The sequence below is a fragment of the Rhinolophus sinicus genome, chromosome 18 (assembly GCF_057876585.1).
Source record: "Rhinolophus sinicus isolate RSI-liver-muscle chromosome 18, RSI-T2T, whole genome shotgun sequence".
NCBI classification, from domain to species: domain Eukaryota; kingdom Metazoa; phylum Chordata; class Mammalia; order Chiroptera; family Rhinolophidae; genus Rhinolophus; species Rhinolophus sinicus.
The window spans coordinates 38,117,744-38,140,779 of record NC_142518.1 but is presented as its reverse complement, the minus strand read 5'-3'; the positions used below and the strand labels follow the sequence as shown (position 1 = coordinate 38,140,779).

Here is a 23,036-nt window from a genome sequence, read left to right as displayed (position 1 = left end):
ACACCGACTAGAAAGCAAAACAAAGACCTCTTCCTACCAACCTGTTGCAGAACCCACTCCTGTAGAGGCCTAGGAAGAGAAACATTAGGTTGGTGCAAAAGTAATTGGCTTAAAAGGTTAAAAATAATAGCAAAAACTGCAATCACTTTTGCACCAACCTAATAATAATTCATTAATTGCCCATGAATAACCAAGGTAACAAGGCAGTTCACAAAGAAAATGAAAATCTCCGGAAAACGAACTTAAAGACATGGAAATATATGACTTAAATGACAGAGAATTCAAGATTGCAGTTCTGAAAAAACTCAACAAGATGCAAGAAAACACAGACAGGCAGTTTAATGAACTCAGAAGCACAATCAAACAACAAAATGGGGCTGGCGCGGTGGCTCACGGTTAAAGCTCCATGCTCCTAACTCCGAAGGCTGCCGGTTCAATTCCCACATGGGCCAGTGGGCTCTCAACCACAAGGTTGCTGGTTCAACTCCTCGAGTCCCACAAGGGATGGTGGGCAGCGCCCCCTGCAACTAAGATTGAACATGGCACCTTGAGCTGAGCTGCTGCTGAGCACCCAGATGGCTCAGTTGGTTGGAGTGCGTCCTCTCAACCACAAGGTTGCCGGTTCGACTCCCACAAGGGATGGTGGGCTGCGCCCCCTGCAACTAGAAAATGGCAACTGGACCTGGAGCTGAGCTGAGCTCTCCACAACTAAGACTGAAAGGACAACAACTTGAAGCTGAATGGCACCCTCCACAACTAAGATTGAAAGGACAACAACTTGACTTGGAAAAAAGGCCTGGAAGTACACAATGTTCCCCAATAAAGTCCTGTTCCCCTTTCCCAATAAAATCTTTAAAAAAAAAAAAAAAAAAAAAAAGAACAAAATGAACATTTTACCAAAGAGATTGAAATTTAAAAAAGGAACTGAATAGAATTTCTGGAGATTAAGAACTCAATAAAAGAAAGGAAGAATGAATTAGGCAGATTAGGTAATAAAGCTGACCAGATGGAAGAAAGAATCAGTGACATTGAAGATAGAAACCTGGAAATTACACAGATGGAAGAAGAAAGAGACTTGAGACTTAAAAGAAATGAAAGAACTCTACAAGAACTCTCTGACTCCATCAGAAAGAGCAATATAAGAATAATGGGCATACCAGAAGGAGAAGAAAGGGAGAAGGGAACAGAGAGTATATTGAAACAAATAGTTGATGAGAACTTCCCAAACTTGTGGAAAGAACTGGATCCTCGAATCCAAGAAGCAAATAGAACACCTAAATACCTCAACCCCAACAGGCCTTCTCCAAGGCACATTGTATTGAAGCTGTCTAAAATCAACGACAAAGAAAGAATCCTCAAGGCAGCCAGGGAAAAGAAGACGGTAACCTACAAAGGAAAGCCCATTAGATTATCATCAGATTTTTCAGCAGAAACTCTACAAGACAGGAGGGAGTGGACTCAAATAATAAAACTATGAAAAGAGAGAAATTATGAGCCAAGAATAATAAATATATCCAGCAAAGATATCCTTTACATATGAAGGAGGAATAAAGACCTTGCCAGACATTCAGAAGCTGACCTGCACTACAAGAAATACTGAAGGAGGCTATTCGACCTGAAACATAAAAGCAGAGAATAGAAAACCACGAGTAGTATTACGAACAGACAGACAGAAGCAAGAAATGGCTCTCCTTCCATCACCATATATTTGATCCCCTTTACCCTCATCTACCACGCCTCCTGGGTGGTGAACACACAATGTGATTTATAGAGGATGTAATACAGAATTGCATACGTGAAATTTATGTAACTTTACTAACAATTGTCACCCCAATAAATTTTAATTAAAAAAAGAGGGTCAAATATATGGTGATGGAAGGAGACCTGACTCTGGGTGGTGAACACACAATGGGATTTATAGATGATGTAATACAGAATTGTACACCTGAAATCTATGTAACTTTACTAATAATTGTCACCCCAATAAACTTTAATTTAAAAAAAAAAAAGAAGCAGGAAATGGCAACGTCTACACCAAGTAGGACACTATACACTTAAACATAACATACATGGTAAAGAAGAAAATAAAAAACACTTAAACAAAAGAGGAAAGAGACATCTTCCTACTGCAGTGCAGAAATCAACTCACAGCAAATTTGTGACAACAAAAACATTAAAGGGGAGAGAGTAAAGGTCTGAACCAGCACAAGGGAATGGAGAAAGTAAGCACTCTGAAGAAAACGGAATACTCTAAACATGAAACTTTCTTTTACATAAACTTAATTGTAATCAGAATGGTAAAATCTAGAAAAGAAATATATAACAGAGATAAAAGAAGAAACAGAGGGGAAAATCATAGAATACCACCACACTGAAATAATAGACAGCAGCAAAAATGCAAAGAAACAATGGAGACACCGTCCTACCAGAAAACCAGACAGAATGATAGGAAATCCTCACATATCAATAATCACCCTAAATGTAAATGGACTGAACTCACCAATAAAAAGGTACAGAGTAGCAGGTTGGATAAAAAAAAGTAAACCCAACCATGTACTGCTTCCAGGAGACAAATCTCTGCTACAAGGATAAATACAGACTGAAAATGAAAGGGTGGAAATGGACACTCCAAGCAGTTTGTCCCAAGTTTTGATTGTGTGGGGTTGTGAGTTCAATGGTTTGAGGTCTCAAAACACATTGATGATCTGTGTTCCAAGTTTGAATCTCTGAGGTAATGAGAGGTCTGTGTTCAGTGTGTTAGGATCTGTAATCATTGCTTGTATTTCAAGATTTTTGTCTGATGTGTTTCAGGGTCACTGTGCAGAGTGTTAGGTCTCTGAGCACCTTGAGGATCTGTGTCCCATATGTTCAGTCTGAGGTAATAGAGAGTATGTGTTTGGGTATGACATCTCTGAATTTTAGAGTGTTACAAGTCTGAGTGTTAGCTCTTGAGGGCTCTGTATCAAAAATGTGAGGGCTCTCAACTCTTTGTTGGTCTGTGTACTAAGTGTTGTCAATAGTATTTGGGGATTTATGTTTAGGGTATGAAGTCTCTAAAATCTTATAGAGCCTGTGCTCCAAGATTTGGACTGGAAGTATTAATTGTCATTGTTCAAGCTGTCAGGTATATGAGATTGTATGCAGCCTATTTTCTAAGGGTTGGACCTGAGATATTTGGGAGTGTTGGGTTCAGCACATTACGACTCTGAAATTTTAGAGGGCTGTGTCCCAAGGTTTGGGTGCAAAGTATTTAAGATCTGTGTTCAGACTATGAGGTCTCTGAAATCTATGCACACCTGTGTTCCAAGGTTGAATCTTATGGATTTGGGGTTCTGAAGTCAGGATGTGAAGTCCCTTATCTCGTTAAGAATCTGTCTGCCAAAGCGTAAGTCTGAAGTATTTTGGAATGTGTGCTCAGGGTGTATGCTCTATGAACTCACTGAAGGTCTATTTTTCAAGGTTTTAGTCTGAGGTGTTTGAGGCAAGAGATCGCTGAATGCTTTGAGCTAAGTTTACTTAAAAGGTTTTTGATGTCTCAGTTCAGGGTATGCAGCCCTTGATTTCTTTGAGGTTCGGGGTCCCAAGGTTTGAGTCTGAAGTTTGGGAGTCTGTGTTTAAACTGTTCTGAACTCTTTGAGGTTCTGTATATTAAAGTTTTAATCAATGTGTTTGGGAATCTGTGTTTATGATGTGAGGTCTCTAAAATTGTTGAGAGTCTGTCATACAAATTTTGAATCTGAGCTATTTGAGGGTCTGTATTCAGGATGTGAGAGCACTGAACTCTTTGATCATCTCTGTTACAAGATCTAAGGTAGCTGGAGGAATGTGTGTTAGAGTGAGAGTCTGTGGCTCTTTGAAGTTCCTTTTTTAAACAATTGATTCTGAGCTATGTGGGGGTCTTTGTTCAGAGTGCGAGGTCTTTAACTTCTGTGAGGATCTATGTCCTAAGATTCTGAGCTTGATGTATTTGCAGATCTATGTTTAGGGCATGAGGGCTTATGCATTTTCAGGTCTCTGTTAGGATGTACAGTTGAGAAGCCTTGGAATTCTTCAAAGATGGATATTCCAAGATTTGAGAGTGAGGTTTTTGAGGATCTGCATTTAGATTATAATGTCACTGAATCCTTTGGAAGTCTGTAATTTAACTGATATATTTGTGGATCTGTGTTTAGGATGTGAGGTCTCTGAACTCATTAAGGGTCTGTGGTGCAAGGTCAGAGTCTGAGGTCGTTGTTGTTGTTGTTTTCTCCAACTGTATTAGTCTCTTTTTATTCTTTTGGTAATCTCTTTCAGAGTTAACTACTTCCATTGGTAGGTAATGAAATGTCTAAGGAATCCACTTCAAATGTTAGTTCTGCTGTGAACATGGTCTTTCCCTTTACTTCAACTCAAAATTAAGACTTTTGATCTTTGTTTTTCATATTCGAGCCCCAAAAGTAGTTTTCACTGTAAAAGTCATCCAAAGACAGTCTTATGCTTTGTAGTAGTGGTCTACAACCAGACTCTAGCTTCTTCAGGAACACTACACAGGATAGATTTAAATATGTATTAAGAGGCATTCTCTCAAATGAGTTTAAATGCATTTTATTTTTAGACAACCTATGTGACATATTTTTCCTGAAAACCATGCCTCTGCTCCAAATAAATCAAGGTCAAAATAAATAATGAGCTCAAGGATCGGTCCCATTTGTCCTAGTCCTAGTGTGTGGATGGAAAACAGCAGCCAGAGATGGAAAAAAAGATGGTGGAATCAGTAAATGCTGTGCCTGCTGCCGCTCATGACCACATTAACATTACAACTAAATTACAGAACAATCAACCTTGAGAACCATCTGAAGACTAGCTGAACAGAACCCTATATAAAGGATATAAAGAAGATGCCACATTGAGACTGAAGGAAAAAAGAAAGAAAACCAGCAGCCAGTTATGATGATGATGACAGGTGATAAATCCAAATAGGCAAATTTGTTAACATTTTTTTCCATTTCTAAACGATCCATAAAGAAAATCACATATGGGGGTCACACTATTTTCACGCAGTCCATCAGAGCAACCTTGCCATCTGGATTCATATTTTCACCAATAAATAACTGGTAGTTTTTGAAATTAGCAAGGATGTGCTTGATTTATTCTGCAGCCCCTGTCATAAAAGGTTTTACTCTTTCTGGTCTCTGTTCTTCAAGCTTCCCTTTGATTTCATATAATCATTGATGTACTTCTTTTTTTAAAAAAATAATTTTTAGTAATTCCTCTTTTTTTTTTTTTTTAAGATTTTTATTGGAGAAGGGGAACAGGACTTTATTGGGGAACTGTGTGTACTTCCAGGCCTTTTTTCCAAGTCAGGTTGTTGTCCTCTCAATCTTAGTTGTGGAGGGTGCCGTTCAGCTTCAAGTTGTTGTCCTTTCAGTCTTAGTTGTGGAGGGCGCAGCTCAGCTCCAGGTCCAGTTGCCATTTTCTAGTTGCAGGGGCGCAGCCCATCATTCCTTGCAGGAGTCAAGGAATCGAACTGGCAACTTTGTGGTTGAGAGGATGCGCTCCAACCAACTGAGCCACCTGGGAGCTCAGCGGCAGCTCAGCTCAAGGTGCCGTGTTCAATCTTAGTTGCAGGGGGCGGAGCCCACCATCCCTTGCGGGACTCGAGGAATCGAACTGGCAACCTTGTGGTTAAGAGCCCACTGGCCCATGTGGGAATTGAACTGGCAGCCTTTGGAGTTAGGAGCATGGAGCTCTAACCGCCTGAGCCACCGGGCCGGCCCTGATGTACTTCTTGTAGGCTCCTTTTGTGAAACTGGTTTCCTGCAAATGATGGTTCATGACAATATCAACACCAGTGACTACTGTGTTTTCTGTACCTTCATACTTGGGGCCTTCTGCAGAGGTATTACCACCAATGAGCGATTCACCAATGTTACCTTCTGTTCTACTGACCATCTTCCCCTTCACCTCCAGGCACAGCCGCTCTGTAATCTCCTGGATCTTGTAGATGTCGGAGAACATCTCATCATGGCTGATGAGGTCCCGGTAGATGATCATGATAACAGCAGCACTGGCTTAGCAGGAGCTCAGAGCTCAGAGTGAGTAAGATGGAGCCAGAACGGTGTTCAGGGGGAGTGGACAAAAAAGCCAGAGTCTGAGGTTTTTGAAGTTGTGTATATGGGATGTAAGGCCTCTGATTCCTTGAAGGTGTTTTTCTTAGAATTGACTCTGGGGTACTTGAGGATCATCTTTAAAGTGTGATACCCTTGAAGTCTTTGAGGTCTGTTTCCTAAGATTTCAACTTTATGTATATGCAGATCTGTGTTTAAGATGTCAGGTCTCTGAAACCTTTGAGCATCTGGGTTTCATGTTTTGAGTCTCTGGTGTCATGGCCTGTGTTCTGGTTATAAGCACTCACAAATCTTTTAGGATCTGTGTTTTAAAGTTTGAATGTGAGGTATTTGGGCTGTGTTTGGTCAGTGAGGTCTCTGAACTCATTTAGGTTTGGTGACCCTAGTTTGAATCTCAGATATCTGAGGGGATCTATGTTCAGGTATTTAGATTTTAGATCTCCTTGAGGTTTTTTTGTCACAAGGTTTGAGTCTGGGGCATTTGGAAATTCGTATTCTGGGTGTGAGGTCTATGAACTCTTTGAGAACCTGTGTTCCAAATATTGTGTTTCAGTTATTTGGAAGTGTTTCTTCATGTTGTGAGGCTGCAGAACACTCTAGAGTTTGTGTTCCAAGGTTAGAGTCTGAGATGTTCAGGATCTGTGTTTGGAATGTGAGACCTCTGAACATGTTGAGAGGGTTTGTGTTCCAGGATTTGAGTGTGTGGTATTTGGGGATTTGTGTTGAAAGTGTGAAGTCTCTAAATTTTTTGTAGGCCTTTATTCCAAGTTTTGAATCAGAGGTATTTGGGGTTCTGTGTTCAGGGAGTGGGAGATGTTTTAACTCATTGTATGTGCTCCAAGTATTGAATCTGAGGGATTTGGAGATCTGTGTTCAGTTGAGAAATCCCTGAACACATTCAGTGTGGTTTTCCTTAGGTTTCATTCTGACGTAGTGGTGTGTGAGTTCAGGATTTGAAGTTTCTAAACACTTTGATGATCTTTGACCAAAGTTAGACTCTGAGGTAACGAGATCTGTGTTCAGTGCATATAGTCTCTGAAATCATTGATTATTTCTTGTTTTCAAGGATTTATTCCTAGATGTCTGGCGTTCAATGTTCAGTATGTAAGGTCTCTGAACTCTTTGACAGCCAGTGTTCCAAGGGTGAAGTCTGGGGTATTTGATGGTCTGGATCGAGGGTATAAGGTCTCTGAACACTTTGAGTATCTATGTGCCAAGATTTGAGTGTATCCTGTTGGGGCTGAAAAATACTTTTCATCGCACCGTTTAAGTTCCTCTAGCTGGGCTAATAATCAAATTAACAAGGACAGATTAACAGGAGAAAAGTCAAAATATTAATACATACATATGGAGATTTTTCTGGTCAAGATGGCAGAGTGGGTAAACGCTGTGCTTGCCTCCTCTCATGATCACATCAAAATTACAACTAAATTATAGAACAACCATCATTGAGAATCACCCGAAGTCTAGCTGAACAGAAGTCCTAAAACTAAGGACATACAGAAGCTACCTTGAGACTGGTACAAGGGGCACAGACATGGAATGGGCTGGTCCCACACCCATGTGTGGCAATTAAAAATTGGGAGGGACATCTTGGCTGCAGAAGTCCCCCAGGAGGAGTGAGGGTTCCCAGGCCCACAACAGCCTCCCCAGCTCAGGGTTTCAGTGCTAGGGAGAGAAGTCCCCATAACTTCTGGCTGTGAAAGCCAGCAGAGATTGTGGCTGAGGGAGACAGAGTCCCAGATGACCTCTTAGAGGGCCCACACATGGACTTCCTCGCTGATAGACACTCTCCCTCTGATCTCCAGCACAATGGTAGCAGCTTGGAAGGTATCAGGAACATACACAGAGGAACCAAATTATCTGGCTTTGGGGCAAGAGCTGGAGGGGCAGCTTTCTCCCAGACAGAAGGGCTGGCAGAATCCAGTATTTCTTTGTTGAGCTCTCCCTCCTCCCAGCATAGCAATGCAGGCCTACCTAAAGAAACAATAAAAATCACAAATCAACAGGTTATCCTTATACTTAAGGGATCTGGAAAACGAACAGCAAAATCAGCCAAAAGGGAGTACAAAGAAGGAGTTAATAAAGATCAGAGCAGAAATAAATGAAATAGAGACCAATGAAACAATACAAAAGATCAATGAATCCATGAGCTGGTTTTTAGAGAAGATAAACAAAATCGACAAACCTTTAGCCAGACTCATCAAAAAAAGAGAGAGAGAGGACCCAAATTAATAAAATCAGAAATGAAAGAGATGTGACAACAGACACCACAGAAATACAAAAAATTTTAAGAAATTACTATGAGCAACTATATGCCAACAAATTTGACAATCTGGAAGAAATGGACAATAATTTAGAAGCATACAACCTTCCAAGGCTAACTCAAGAAGAAACAGAAAACCTGAATAAACTGATTACTACCAGGGAAATTGAATCAGTAATCAACAAGCTCCCAAAAAGCAATAGCCCTGGGCCAGATGGCTTTACAGCGGAATTTTACGAAACATTCAAAAAAGAATTATCACCTATTCTCAGACTATTGCAAAAAATCCAGAAGAAGGGAAGCTTCCCAAACACTTTTTACGAGGCCCCTATCACCCTGATCCCAAAATCAGACAAAGACATTACAAAAAAAGAAAACTATAGGCCAATGTCCCTAATGAACATAGATGCAAAAATCCTCAACAAAATATTAGCGAACAGAATTCAGCAATACATTAAAAAGATCACACACCACGATCAAGTGGGATTCATCCCTGGTATGCAAGGGTGGTTCAACATCCGCAAATCAATTAATGTGATACACCACATTAACAAAAGGAAAAATAAAAATCACATGATCATATCAATAGATGCAGAAAAAGCATTTGATAAAATCCAGCAGCCATTTATGATAAAAACCCTTAAGAAAGTGGGAATAGATAGATCATATCTCAATATAATAAAGGCCATATATGATAACTCCACAGCTAACATCATACTCAATGGGGAAAAGCTAAAACCATTCCCCTTAAGATCAGGATCAAGGCAAGGTTGCCCACTTTCTCTACTTCTATTCAATATAGTTCTGGAAGTTCTAGCCACAGCAATCAGACAGAAAAAGAAAAGAAGGAAAGAAAGAAAAGGCATCCAAATTGGTAAGAAGGAAGTAAAATTGTCATTATATGCAGATGACATGATACTATATAGAGAGAGCCCCGAAGACTCCACCGAAAAACTATTAGAACTGATCAATGAATTTAGTAAAGTAGCAGGATTCAAAATTAATATTCAGAAATCAGTTGCATTTGTTTATACCAATAATAAAATATCAGAAGGAGAAATTAAGAAAACAGTCCTATTTACAATTGCTTCAAAGACTATAAAATACCTAGAAATAAATTTAACCAAAGAAGTAAAAGACCTGTACTCAGAAAATTATAAGACACTGAAGAGAGAAATTAAAGAAGATACAAATAGATGGAAATGCATACCATGTTCCTGGATAGGAAGAATTAATATCATTAAAATTCCCATATAATATACAGATTCAATGCAATTCCTATCAAAATACCAAGGACATTTTTTCACAGAAATAGAACACATAATCCTAAAATTTATATGGAACCATAAAAGACCCCGGATAGCCTCAGCAATCTTGAGAAATAAGAACAAAGTGGGAGGTATAACAATACCTGAAATCAAATTATACTACAAGGCTATAGTAATCAAAACAGCATGGTACTGGCATAAAAACAGACACATAGCTCAATGGAACAGAATAGAGAGTCCAGAAATAAATCCATACCTATATGGTCATTTAATCTATGACAATGGAAGCAAAAATTTATGTTGGGGTAAAGACAGTCTATTCAATAAATGATGCTGGGAAACCTGAACAGACACATGCAAAAAAATAAAGCTAGACCACCTCCTTACACAACATACAATAAAAAATTCAAAATTGACTAAAGACTTAAATGTAAGATCTGAAACCATAAAACTCCTAGAAGAAAATTTAGGAAGAAAGTTTACAGACGTTACCCAGAGTAATATGTTTACTGATATATCCCCTTGGGCAAGGGAAGTAAGAGAAAAAATAAACATATGGGATTACATCAAGCTAAAAAGTTTTTTCACAGCTAAGGAAACCATCAATAAAACAAAAAGGGATCCTACTGAATGGGAGAAGATATTTGTCAATGATATATCTGATAAGGAGTTAATATCCAAAATTTCTTTTTAATAAAATCTCATACAACTCAACACCAAAAAAAATCCAATTAAAAAATGGGCAGAGGACCTGAATAGACATTTCTCCAAAGAGGACATACATGTGACCAATAGACATATGAAAAGATGCTCAATGTCACTAATCATCAGAGAAATACAAATTAAAACCACAATGAGATACCACCTCATTCCTGTCAGAATGGCCATCATCAATAAATCAACAAACAACAAGCGCTGGCGAGGATGTGGAGAAAAGGGAACCCTCGTGCACTGTTGGTGGGATTGCAGATTGGTGCAGCCACTATGAAAAACAGTATGGAGGTATCTCAAAAAGTTGAAAATGGAACTACCTTATGGCCCAGCAATTCCACTCTTGGGTATCTATCCAGAGATTCCAAAATGCTAATTCAAAAAAATCTATGCACCCCTATGTTTATTGCACCACTATTCACAATAGCCAAGACTTGGAAACAACCAAAATGTCCATCAGTAGACGACTAGATTAAGAAGCTGTGGATATTTATACAATGGAGTATTACGCAGCCATAAAGAATAACGAGATTTTACCATTTGCAATGATATGGATGGACCTATAGAACATTATGCTAAGTGAAATAAGTCAGAGAAAGACATAGAGAAAGACTCAGAGAAAGACAAATACCATATGATCTCACTTATATGTGGAATCTAAAGAAAAGATAAATGAACGAACTAATCAGAAACAGACTCAGAGATAGAGGGAAAACTGAGGGTTGCTAGATGGGAGGGCGTGGGGATAAGGGGCAAGGTGAGGGGATTAAAAAGCACAATCAGTAACCACAAGATTGACACATGGATATGAAAGTCAATTTGGGGAATGTAATCAGTAATGTCATAAAGATTTTGTAGGGTATAGGATGGACTCTTGTCTTATTAGGGAGACCACCTCAGGGAAGATATAGATGCCTGAGCTCTGCACTGTACACCTGAAACTGAAGCTGAATAATAATCAATGTCAAATATATATATATATATAGTCACAAGAAGCGGAGTACAGCATTAGGAATAGAGACAATGGAAACGTAATGGCTGTATACGATGTCAGAGAGGTAGTAGATTGGGGGAGAGGGGTTATCACTGTGAGGGGTACAAATGATAAATGTCTAACTATTACAGTGTTTTGTACACAGGAAACTAATAAAAAATTATAATTTCAAAAAATATGAATAATAAAATGGGAATAACTACATATATACCAAAAATTACTTTAAATGTAATCAGATTAAATGCGTCAATCAAAAGATAGTTTGACTGAAGGCATAAGAAAACAAGACTCTTACATATGCTGCCTACAATAGACTTACTTCAGATTGAAAGACACACACAGACTGTAAGTAAAGGAGTAGAAAAAGATATTAATGTGAAAATGCAAACAAACAAAAAACTGGGGTAGCAATACTAACACCAGACAATAGACTTGAAAACATGACTATCACGAGACAAAGAAGGACCCAGTAATCCCACTTCTGGGTATTTATCCAAAAAAAAACCAAAACACTACTTTGAAGGGACATGTGCATCTGTATGTTCATTGCAGCATTATTTACAATGGCCAAGATATGGAGGCAACCTGGGTGACCATGAATGGATGAATGGGTAAAGAAGAGGTGGTACATATATACAATGGAATAGTAATCAGCCATATAAAAATATGAAATCTTACCATCTGCAACAACATAGACAGACATAGAGGGTATTGTGCTGAGTGGAGTAAGTCAGACAGAGAAAGACAAATGCCATATGATTTCACTTATATGTGGAATCTAAAGAACAAAACAAACAAACAAAACAGAAACAAACTCAGTAGATAAAGAGAACATTTTGAGGTTTGCCAGCTGGTTGTAATAGCTATGTATAATGTCAGACGGGTACTAGACGTATCGAGGGGATCACTTCATAAATTATACCCATATAAATGTCTAGCCACTATGCCGTACACCTGAAACTAACATAAACTAATACTGAATGTCAACTATAATTTTTTTTAAATCATTACTGGACATAAAGTACAGCAGAGGGGATGTAGTCAATAATATTGTAATAACTATGTATGGTGTCACATGGGTACTAGATTTATCGGAGTGATAGATGGCAGGGGGTTTGGTTCAAAAAGGAGAAGGAACTAAGAAGTACAAATTGGTAGTTACAGAATAGTCATGGAGGATAGAACATCTAAAAGTTTACAGACTTCACACTCTAAGCTCAGTCCCTAGTATCTCAGGCTGAAATCTTGGAAGATGCCCTAAATGAGTTCAGAAACCTCACTCCCTGATAACTCCCCAAATGCCTCAGAATCAAGCCTTGGAACACAGTCCCTGAAAGAATTCAGAGACTTTAAACCCTAAAAACAATCCACCAAATACTTCAGACTCAAATCTTGGGAGAGAGCCTCAAAAATTCGAGACTTAAGACTTAAAACTGAAAAGAAATTCCCCAGGTACTTTAAACTCAAATTTTGAGAAGAAGGTCGGAACTATCTATGTACCACTTCCTCAAGGAACTCATAGACCTCACTCCCTGAACTAATCCCCCAATAATCTCACACTCATCACTTAAAACACAGGCTCTTGAAAAGTTCAGAGACATCATATCCCAAATTCAGACTCAAATCTTGAGACACAGAACCTCAGATTTCTTGGACTTCACACCAGGAACAACTCCACCCCCCAAATATTTAAGATTCAAACCTTGGGAGGGAATCTCAAAAATATCAAAGACTTCATTCCCCATAGTCATGGGGATATAAAGTATAGTATAAGGAATATAGTCAACAATATTATAATAACTATGTATGCTGTCAGATGCCTACTAGATTTATCAGGTGATCACCTCGTAAGTTATATAAATATCTAATCACTATGTTGTATACCTGAAACTGATGTAATATTGTATGTCAACTCTAATTGAAACATAAAACAATTATTTAAAAAAAAAAAAAAAAACCTACCAAAAATTTTTTTAAAAATACATGCACATGGGGATTTCACATAAGCATGAAAATTTCAGACAGTAAGGCAACATTGGGAATAAGATATTTTGGACAAAGGAGAGAGTGGAGGGGAGCACTATTAGATTTCAGTGACAATGGGCAATTTACAGGTTGTCGAGGAAAAGCTGAACATACATGGCAGGAAAATTCTTGCTGGGCAACTCAGAAACAATGGGACACAGTGGGTATCTAGCTAACAGGCTTGGAGTCTTCCTGAGTAATCCTAGGGTGAAAATTGTTCGGGTGATTAAGCCCGGGCTCCCTTCCTAAAAAGCAGGTTTCTCTGTCTGAATCTCTTGGGCAGAAAAGGAAGGGAGGCTCAAAGGTTCTTTCTGAATCTTGTTTCTTAATAAACAGCTTAAAGCCAATCTCCCAAAATGCAGAATAAGGGTGGCAAAATTTTGGTTCCCTTCAGTAGTATATGGGAGGGGGTATTATGTTCAGGTTGTGGACCTTAAAACATATCTCAATAAATTTTAAAGGACCAAGATTATACAGTGTATATTTTATGATTATAGTTGAATTAGATTGCAAATCAATTATATGATATATTGGAAACCCCCAAATATCTGGAAATTAAACAACGTACTTTTAAAAGATTCATTGGGTTAAATACAAAATCACAAGGGAAATTAGAAAAAATTTTGAACTGAATGATAACAAAAGTAGAACAGATCAAAATTCATGGGATTAAATTAAAGGAATACTTAGAGGGAAATTTATAGCTTTAACTGATCATATTAGAAAAGTCAAGGAAGGTAACCACTGATATGTGGTATATAAACCAAAAACAACAAAAGAACAAGACAAACAAATGAGAAACAGAAACTCATAGACACAGATAATAGTTTAGTGGTTGCCAGAGGGTAAGGGGGGTGGGGGGTGGGGGTGGGAAATGAGGGTAAGGGGGATCAAATATATGGTGATGGAAGGAGAACTGACTCTGGGTGATGAACACACAATGGGATTTATAGATGATGTAATACAGAATTGTACACCTGAAATCTATGTAATTTTACTAACAATTGTCACCCCAATAAATTTAATTTAAAAAATTGGAACAGGGACACCCAAATAATACAGACCTTGGGACCCAGACACTCAAAGAGATCAGAGACCTCAAACCCTGAACAGAGGCCCCCAAATACCTGAGACTCAGTTCTTGCAACACAAACCACCAAAAAGTTCAGAGAGCTCAAACCTTAAATATAGACCTCTAAATACTTCAGACTCACACCTCTGGACACACACCACCAATATATTCAGAGACCTCACATCTTGAATATGAACCCACATACCTCAGACTCAAATACTGGGATAAAGACCATCTACAAGTTCAGACATTTTGAACTCTGAACACAGCGCCCAAATACCTCAGACTTAAACTTTGATACAGACCCTCACAGAGTTCAGAAACTTCAAACCCTGAACACAAACCTGAAAATACCTGAAACTCAAACATTAAAACACAGACCCACAAAAATTTGAGGGATCTCCTACCCTGACACAGACCCACAAGTACCTCAGGTTCAAACCTTACAATGGGACTTAACGGATGTCGGAGACTTTACACCATGAACTCCCTCAGCAAACATTAGGACATGCTTAAGGAGTTGAGAGACTTCAAGCTCTGGACACAGATCCTTAGTTACCTCATTCTCATACCTTGAGATACAGACCCTCAGAGAATATAGACATCATACCCTGAAAACAGACCCCTAAATATCTCTGATTTGTGACAAAGACCTTAGAAAGTCCAGAGACATCACACTCTGAACATATATTACAAAATACTTAAGGCTCAAACTTTGGAACAGAGACTCTCAATGAGTTCAGCAATCTCACAACCTGAACACAAAACACAAATACTCTAGACTCAAACCTTGGGACATAAACTATCCAAAAGTTCAAAGACTTCACACCTTGAAAACAAAGCCTCAGCTACCTCAGACTTAAGTCTTGCAACACGGACCCACAAAGAGTTTACAGACCTCACACCCTGAACAAAGGTCACAAATACCACCAACCCAGACTTGGAATAGAGACCCTTTAAAAAAAAATCACTGACCTCAAATCCTGAACTCAGACCTTAAGTAATTCACACTAAAAACTTTGGGACAAAACCCTGTAAAACTTCACACTTCATGCCCTAAAATTTGAACCCAAATACCTCAGATTCAAGCCTCAGGATACAGAGCTCAATAAGTACAAACACAACACACCCTGAACAAGACTCCCAAACACTTCAGACTCAAAAATTAAAACAAAGACCTTAAAATAGGACAGAGACCTCAAATCCTAAACACAAACCCCAAATAACTCACAATAAAAACTTAGTGCAATGACTCTCTAAAAGGTCAGTGACCTCATACCCTGACTACAGACCCGCAAACACCTCAGACCCAAATATTGGGATACAGAAACCTATAAGTTCAGACACCTCATACCTGAACACTGCCACTAAATAACTGACTCATAAAACGTTGGTAACTCCCTGAAAGTTCAGAGACCTCACGCCTGAATATGGACCTCCTAACACTCAGACCTTAAACCACATACTCTGATATTTTCAGAGACATCACACCATTAAATATTGACCCTCAAATACCTCAGATTCAAACCTTGGGACTCAGACCCTCAGAGAGTTTAGAGACCTCACACTCTGAATACAAACCTCCAAGCACACAAACAAAAGAAGTTGGGCCACACATCCTCAAATAGTTTAAAGACTTCATACCCCGAACAGAGACGCTGAAGTACCTCAGACTCAAACCTTGGATTAAAAACTCAAAGATTTCAGAGAACTCACACCCTGATCACAGATCTAAAAATACCTTAAACTGAAACCTTGGATATGCACCCTCAATAAGTTCAGAGACCTGGCACTGAACACAGACTTCCAAGTATTTCAGACTCAGAAATTGGGATATAGACCCTTAAAAAGCAAGGATCTTATACCCTGAAGTCAGACTGCAAATATCTCCAACCCAAACTTGGAACACATACACTCTAAAACTTCAGAGACCTCACACCCTGGACACAGATGCTAAATCACCTCAGACTTGATCCTTGGGACATAGACCCTCTAAAAATTCAAGAACCTCACACCCAAAACAGAGGCCCCCAATAACTCACACTAAAACCTTAAGACGAAGAACCTCGAAAAGTTCAGAGACATCACAGCCTGAACACGAACTACAAATATCTTCAACTCAAATCTTCTCAGTGACTCTCTAATAGTTCGGAGACCTCATGCTCTGAAACAGACCCCTACGTCTCCTATATTCAAACCCCAGGAAACAGACACTCAAAGATTTCAGAGACCACACATCCTGAACATAGATCCCCCCAGTACCTCAGACTCAGACCACAAAACACAGGTCATTCAAGCATTTAAAACCTCAGATTCTGAACTCAGACCCCAAGTACATCAGACTCAAACCTTGAGACAAACACCTTCAAAGATTTCAGAGACCTCACACCCTTGACACGGACTTGAAATACTTCAGGCTCAAACCTTGGAACCCACACCCTTCAGGAGTCCAGAGACCTCATGTCCTGCATACAGAACCCCAATCTCGTAGGTTAAATTTGGAATACAGACCTTCAAAGAGAAACTTCACACCCTGAACACAGACTTTAAAATGCGTCAAACTCGTACCTTGGAACACAGACCTCCAAAGAATTCAGAGATCTTACTCCTGGGCACAAACCCCAAAACAGCAGAAAGACATTAAACATGAAACAATCAACTTAGAGACCTCATACGCTGGGATGACTCAAACTTCTCAGACGACTCACACCTAGGACAGACCCCTAGACTTCTCAGGGTCTCATACTCTGGACAAAGATGCCTACACAGGTCATAAACAGAGACCACCAAATGGCTGAGGGAATTGGCTCCCTCAAACACAGATACCTAAAGTGTTCAGAAACTTCACACTTTGGATACAGACTCCTTAGATATCTCAAAGACCTCACAACCTGAAAATAGATACACATCCTGGAAAACAGCCAACCAGCTCAGGCCCTCAAGAACAAAGACTCCAACCAGCCAATAGATCTCATACATTGACACAGACCCCTAAACGTCTTAGAGAACTCAAACTTTGAGTTCAGAGACCACAAATCCTGGATACAGAACCCACATAGAGTCCAGAGACCTTCAATCCTGCACATAGACTACACCAAATAGCTGGGAGACTTCAAACCCGGGGTGCAGATCCCCAAATAGCCAGACACCTCAGAATGAACACAGACCTGCCAGAAGCCCAGACAAGCCATGACACAGACTCCCCAGGAATGCAGAGGTCTCACACCCTGGGATCCAGACCCTCAAACAGCTCAGAAACATTACATGCAGGGACATGGACATTCAAGGAACTCAGAGACCTCGCACACTGAGAAACAAACCCCCAAAACTGTTTAGAAACCTCACACACTGAAAAACGCAAATCAAAACCGCAATGAGATACCACCTCACACCTGTTAGAATGGTTATATGAATAAGTATTGGAGAGGATGTGAAGAAAAAGGAAACCCTTGTTCACCGTTGGTGGTATTGTAAATTGGTGTAGCCACTCTGAAAAACAGTATGGAGATTCCTCAAAAATTAAAAACAGAACTACCATATGATCCAGCAATTCTAGCTCTGGGTATTTATCCAAAGGAAATTAAAACACTAATTCAAAAAGATATATTCACCCTCTTGTTAGTTGTGGCATTATTTACAATAGCCAATATATGGAAGCAACCTAAGTGTTTGTCAACAGGTGAAGGGATAAAGAAGACATAAAAAAAATTAACGTATCTATGAGGTCGGAAAATTAAGTTCGCAAACTCATCTTAGAAAAAGTGGTACATAACTCATTGCTGAATATCACTACAGTCACCTTCGAATTACTCCCCTTGGGAAGCTATGCACTGATGCCAGTGCCTAGTCCACCCTTCAAAGCAATTTTGGAACTCTTTTGTTGGAATGTCCATCAGAGCTGTCATCGTATTACCCTGATGTCCCGAATGTCATCAAAATGTCTTCCTTTCAATATTTCCTTTATCTTCGGGTAAAGAAAGAAGTCATTGGGGTCCAGATCTGGTGAGTAGGGAGGGAGTTCCAATACAGTTATTTGTTTACTGGCTAAAAACTCCCTCACAGACAGTGCCACGTGAGCTGGTACATTGTCGTGAGGCAAGAGCCATGAATTGCTGGCAAAAAGTTCAGGTCGTTTTCATCTTTTTCACACAGCCTTTTCAGCACTTCCAAATAGTAAATTTGATTAACTGCTTGTCCAGTTGGTACAAATTCGTAATGAATAATCCCTCTGATTTCAAAAAATGTTAGCAACATCGCTGCAACAAGTTCCCAAACTTAATTGTCAGACCTTCGTATATGTGCATAGATATATAAAATTAACTATTATTCAGCTACGAGAAAGAAGAAAACCCTGCATTTGCAACAAGCTGGATGGAATTTAAGGGCATTGTGCTTAGTGAAATAAGTCAGACAGAGAAAGACGAATGCTGTATGATATCAGTTATATGTGGATTCTAAAAAAGCTGAACTCAAAGAAACAGAGAATAGATTAGTGGTTACCAGGGGCTGGAGGTTGCAGAAAATGGGGAGATGTTGGTCAAAGAGTACAAACTTCCAGTTATAAGATGAATAAGTTCTGAGGGTCTAATGTACAGTGTGGCAATTACAGCTAATATTGTATCATATACTTGAAAGCTGTTGAGAGAGTAGATCTTAAATGTTCTCACTGCAAAAAAGATGGTCACTATGTGACAGGATGAAGGTGGTAGCTGATACTCTGGTGGTAATCATTTTCCAATTTATAAATTTATCAAATCAACACACTGTACACCTTACATTTACACAATGTTGTATGTCAAATATATCTCAATAAAGGGGGTGAAGGAAAAAACTCACACCCTGAAAAAGATCCCCCAAATCTCAAAGAACTCATCCACTGGAGAGAAGATCCCCCAAACAGCTCAGACCTCACTCCCTGGGACACAGACCCCCATGGAGTTCAGAGATGATATACGCCGGATACAGCTTAGATACTGAAAACTCTGAGCAGAAACCCTCAAGTAGCTCCGGATCCTTACTACACTCTAGAGAAAAAACTGCAAAGAGCTCAGGGACCTCACACCCATGAGACAAACACTCCTAGAACAACGCTTGGTACACAGTGCATGCTCATTTTGTGTCTGTTGAAAGAATGATTCCCTTAATGCAGTAATTCTAAGAATGTGTCCTAAAGAAACACTCACATATGTGCACAGAGCTATGCGTATAAGAATGGGAGGAGCAAACTGTTTTATTGATTTTTAATATTCTGATTATTATTATTATTATGCACTGATGTGTTTTTCTCCCCTGCAGTATAGGGACCTCACTCCCCTTAGGGTAGGCCCCATCTGTCCACCTCTGTGGCCCTAGTGTGAGACCCCAATATGAGGACAAGGGCATTCACCACAAAGGTCTGGAAAAGACCTCCCTCCCAGACCCCCATTTCCATCAGAAATGTCTAGTCTTGCCGCCCTTTCAAGGTGGTGCTCCTAGGGTGAGGTGGTGGCCTTATCTTCTCTGTTAGCCTCACAGACAGGGGGAGACAGGAGGATGCAGTTTCCCTGGGGAGGGTGTTTGGACCTAGCACCTCTCAAGGGGTCAGTCTAGGAAGAGACCTGAGATCCACAGAGACCCCCCACCCTGCACATTTGCAGAAATATAGCCAACTGCAAAATTAGGGGGAACAATGCACATAGAACTACTGTCACTACTGACACCAATTGCAAGTTCAGGGGGTTCCCAAAACCACCCTTAGTTTCAATAATTTGCTAGAAGGACTCACAGAACTCACTGAAAGCTGTTATTCTCATGGTTATAGTTTGTTACAGGGAAAGGATACAGAGTAAAATTAAAATCAGCTAAGGGAAGAGACTAATAGGGCAGGGTCCAGGAAGATACCAAATGCAGAGCTTCCAATTGCCCTCTCCCCAAAGAGTCAGGACAGCGTTACTCCCCTTGCATTGATGTGTGACAATAGCATGGAGTGTTGCCAACTAGGAAACTCACCCAAGCCTTGGTGTCCAGAGCCTTCAATGGGTCTACATCATGTCGACTCAGTTGCCTCCTCACATGGCTGGTCTCTGTTTCTAACCCTCAGGAGGTCAAGGCCAACATCAGATTGTTGGCGTGACTCAGAGTCCGCACTGTACATTCCATAGTTACTATCTTGCTGGACCAAGACCCCACACTAAATCACATTGTTGGTATGGCTGAGTGCCCACGCTAAATCACATAGTTACTATCTGGATCAAGACTCCCAAGTATACAAAGACATTCCTATCAGGCATGACATTCCAAGACCTGGAGATTATCTTCCAGAAGCTAAGGACAAAGGCCAGACCTCTCTTTGAATATGGTTAAATTATTTACTACACAACATACACTGTTACAATAATACACATATAAGAGGTCATTATGGAGAGCTGTTAATACTGGAGAATCACTAATATCAGCTAATATTCATGAAGCATTTACTATGTGCCCGTCACTGATCCAAACACTTTACATGACCCCTGAAATCCACAAGCAACCAACCCGATGAGGGTGGGTCTGTAAATATTCCATTTTGAAGATGAGGAATACTGAGGTCTATAGAAGTTTGATAAATTTTGCAGGCTCTACAGCTAGTCTGTGGGGGAAGCAGGATTTACACACTGCACTTTGCAACCCTACGTGTCCTGCCCTTAAGCAACTTCCGCTCTGCCTACAGTGGTAGTAGCAGATACATAGTGCCCACATAGCCATGCTTCACAGCGGATGTCTCTAACACCCATGTGGTCATGAATAATTGTGATCTCATGGTAGAAACAGCTGTTTAACTCTTCACTGACAGAACCCATAGAGTTTCCCTCACTCTTTGTTCTCAGGGGACACCCCCACCACCATCAGGGAACAGCCAAGCCCTTTAGCACAGGATTCAAGACCTGACTCAAGCCTGGCTTAGTTTTCTGTTTATTCCCATCATTCTTCTCCTACGTTCATTCACTCATTCAGTAAATTAATATTTATTGAGGGCTTAGTATGTGTCAAACACTGATAGGACCTGGGAATACAGCTATAAACAAAACTAAGTCCCTGTTTCTATGGGGCTTATACTCTAGAACAGGGATCAGCAAACTTTTTCTGTAAAGGGCCAGATAGCAAATAGATTAAGATAAGAGGGTCATATGGTCTCTTTCACAACTGCTCAAATCTGCTGTTACAGGCAAAAGCAGCCACACACAATACTTACAGGGATGACTGTAGAAAATTATCTACAAAAACAGAGTGGGCCAGTTTTGGCCCATGGGCTATAGTTTGCCCACCTCTGTTCTAGAGATGGTCATAAAACCAATACATAATAAATATATGCCAGGCAGTGGTGAGTGCTATTGAAAGAAATTAAATATAGTGAGGGGATAGAGTCTGACTGTGGTGTGTAGCTGTTTTCCAAATGAGTTGTGCTAGAAGGCCTTACCAGGAAGGAAATATGAATTGGAAAGACCTGAAGGCAGTGAGGGAAAAAGCCATGGCATTATCTGGAGGCAGAGTTTTCCCAGGTAGAGAAAGCATCCAGGATAAAAAACCTGAGGTAAGAGTGTGAATCTCTCTAGCTTGACTTCCCCCTGATCTCTGCTCAGATGATCCCTATCAGGGATGCCTTCCCTGCCCACCCTAAATGTAATCCCTCTACCCCCAGTATACTCTTTCCCCTGACCCAGCCTTATCTTTCTACGTCACACTTGCCTCTGGTGTGCTATATATTTACTGACCTACTCTATGAAATCAAAGACTATGTTGGCTTTGTTCTCTCTTGTGTCCTCAACACCTAGAACTCGGGTACATAGCAGGTACTCAGAAAATTCTTGTTGAAGGTGGCGGGGAGCCAGGCTCTTAACACTCATCACTAACATGTACAGATACCCTCCAAAGCAGGCATTTTCCTGGGGATTTATTTTTATATTATCTAAAACTTTCCTCAGCACTAGTGCACTGGTCTAAAACCTTCAGTGATCCCCCATGGCAATAAAATGATATCCAAACATCTTCAGTTGTCCTATGAGGCCATTCACAATGTAGCCCCAACCTGCCTTTCAATCTGATTCTCCACCCCTTTCAGAATAAGGCTATGCATGTGCTTACCTTTTACCTTATATAACACATCGTTTTATATACTTCTGTGTTTAATGCAATAAAGAGATCAAGAGAATTTTAGAACCAGGGCTTTAAGGCTCATCTAGCCCAACCTGGACATTTTAAAGAAGAAATTGGTGCTAGGCAGTGTAACTTGCTCCAGGTCACAGAGCATATTAGTTACAGTGTAGGCAGAACTTTTGTTTTTCAACTCCTCTTGGCGATGCTGCCTCCTGAATATGTGATATGTGCTAGGCAAATACTTATTGCATGTGTTGCATAATTTGCAGCATATTTAACCTGACAGGTGTTGCCATCTTTGTGGTGAAGGAGTGAAATAAGCCAAGGCACGAAACATATGTGTAGCAATTGAGCAATTCCAAAGCAACAAAACATGACAGGGGACTTGCTGAAGAAACCCATGCACAATGGAGTCAGTTGTCCACTGTCATTTGAAGCGGCAGGGAGGAAGGGAGCTCGGAGGAAAGCTGGTGCATTT

At 40.0% G+C, this 23,036-nt stretch overlaps 1 pseudogene; it reads right to left on the bottom strand.

The window, feature by feature from the left end:
- Positions 1–1,606: 1,606 nt before the first annotated feature.
- Positions 1,607–6,033, bottom strand: LOC109438705 (translationally-controlled tumor protein-like; annotated as a pseudogene).
- Between the last annotated feature and the right edge of the window lie 17,003 nt (positions 6,034–23,036).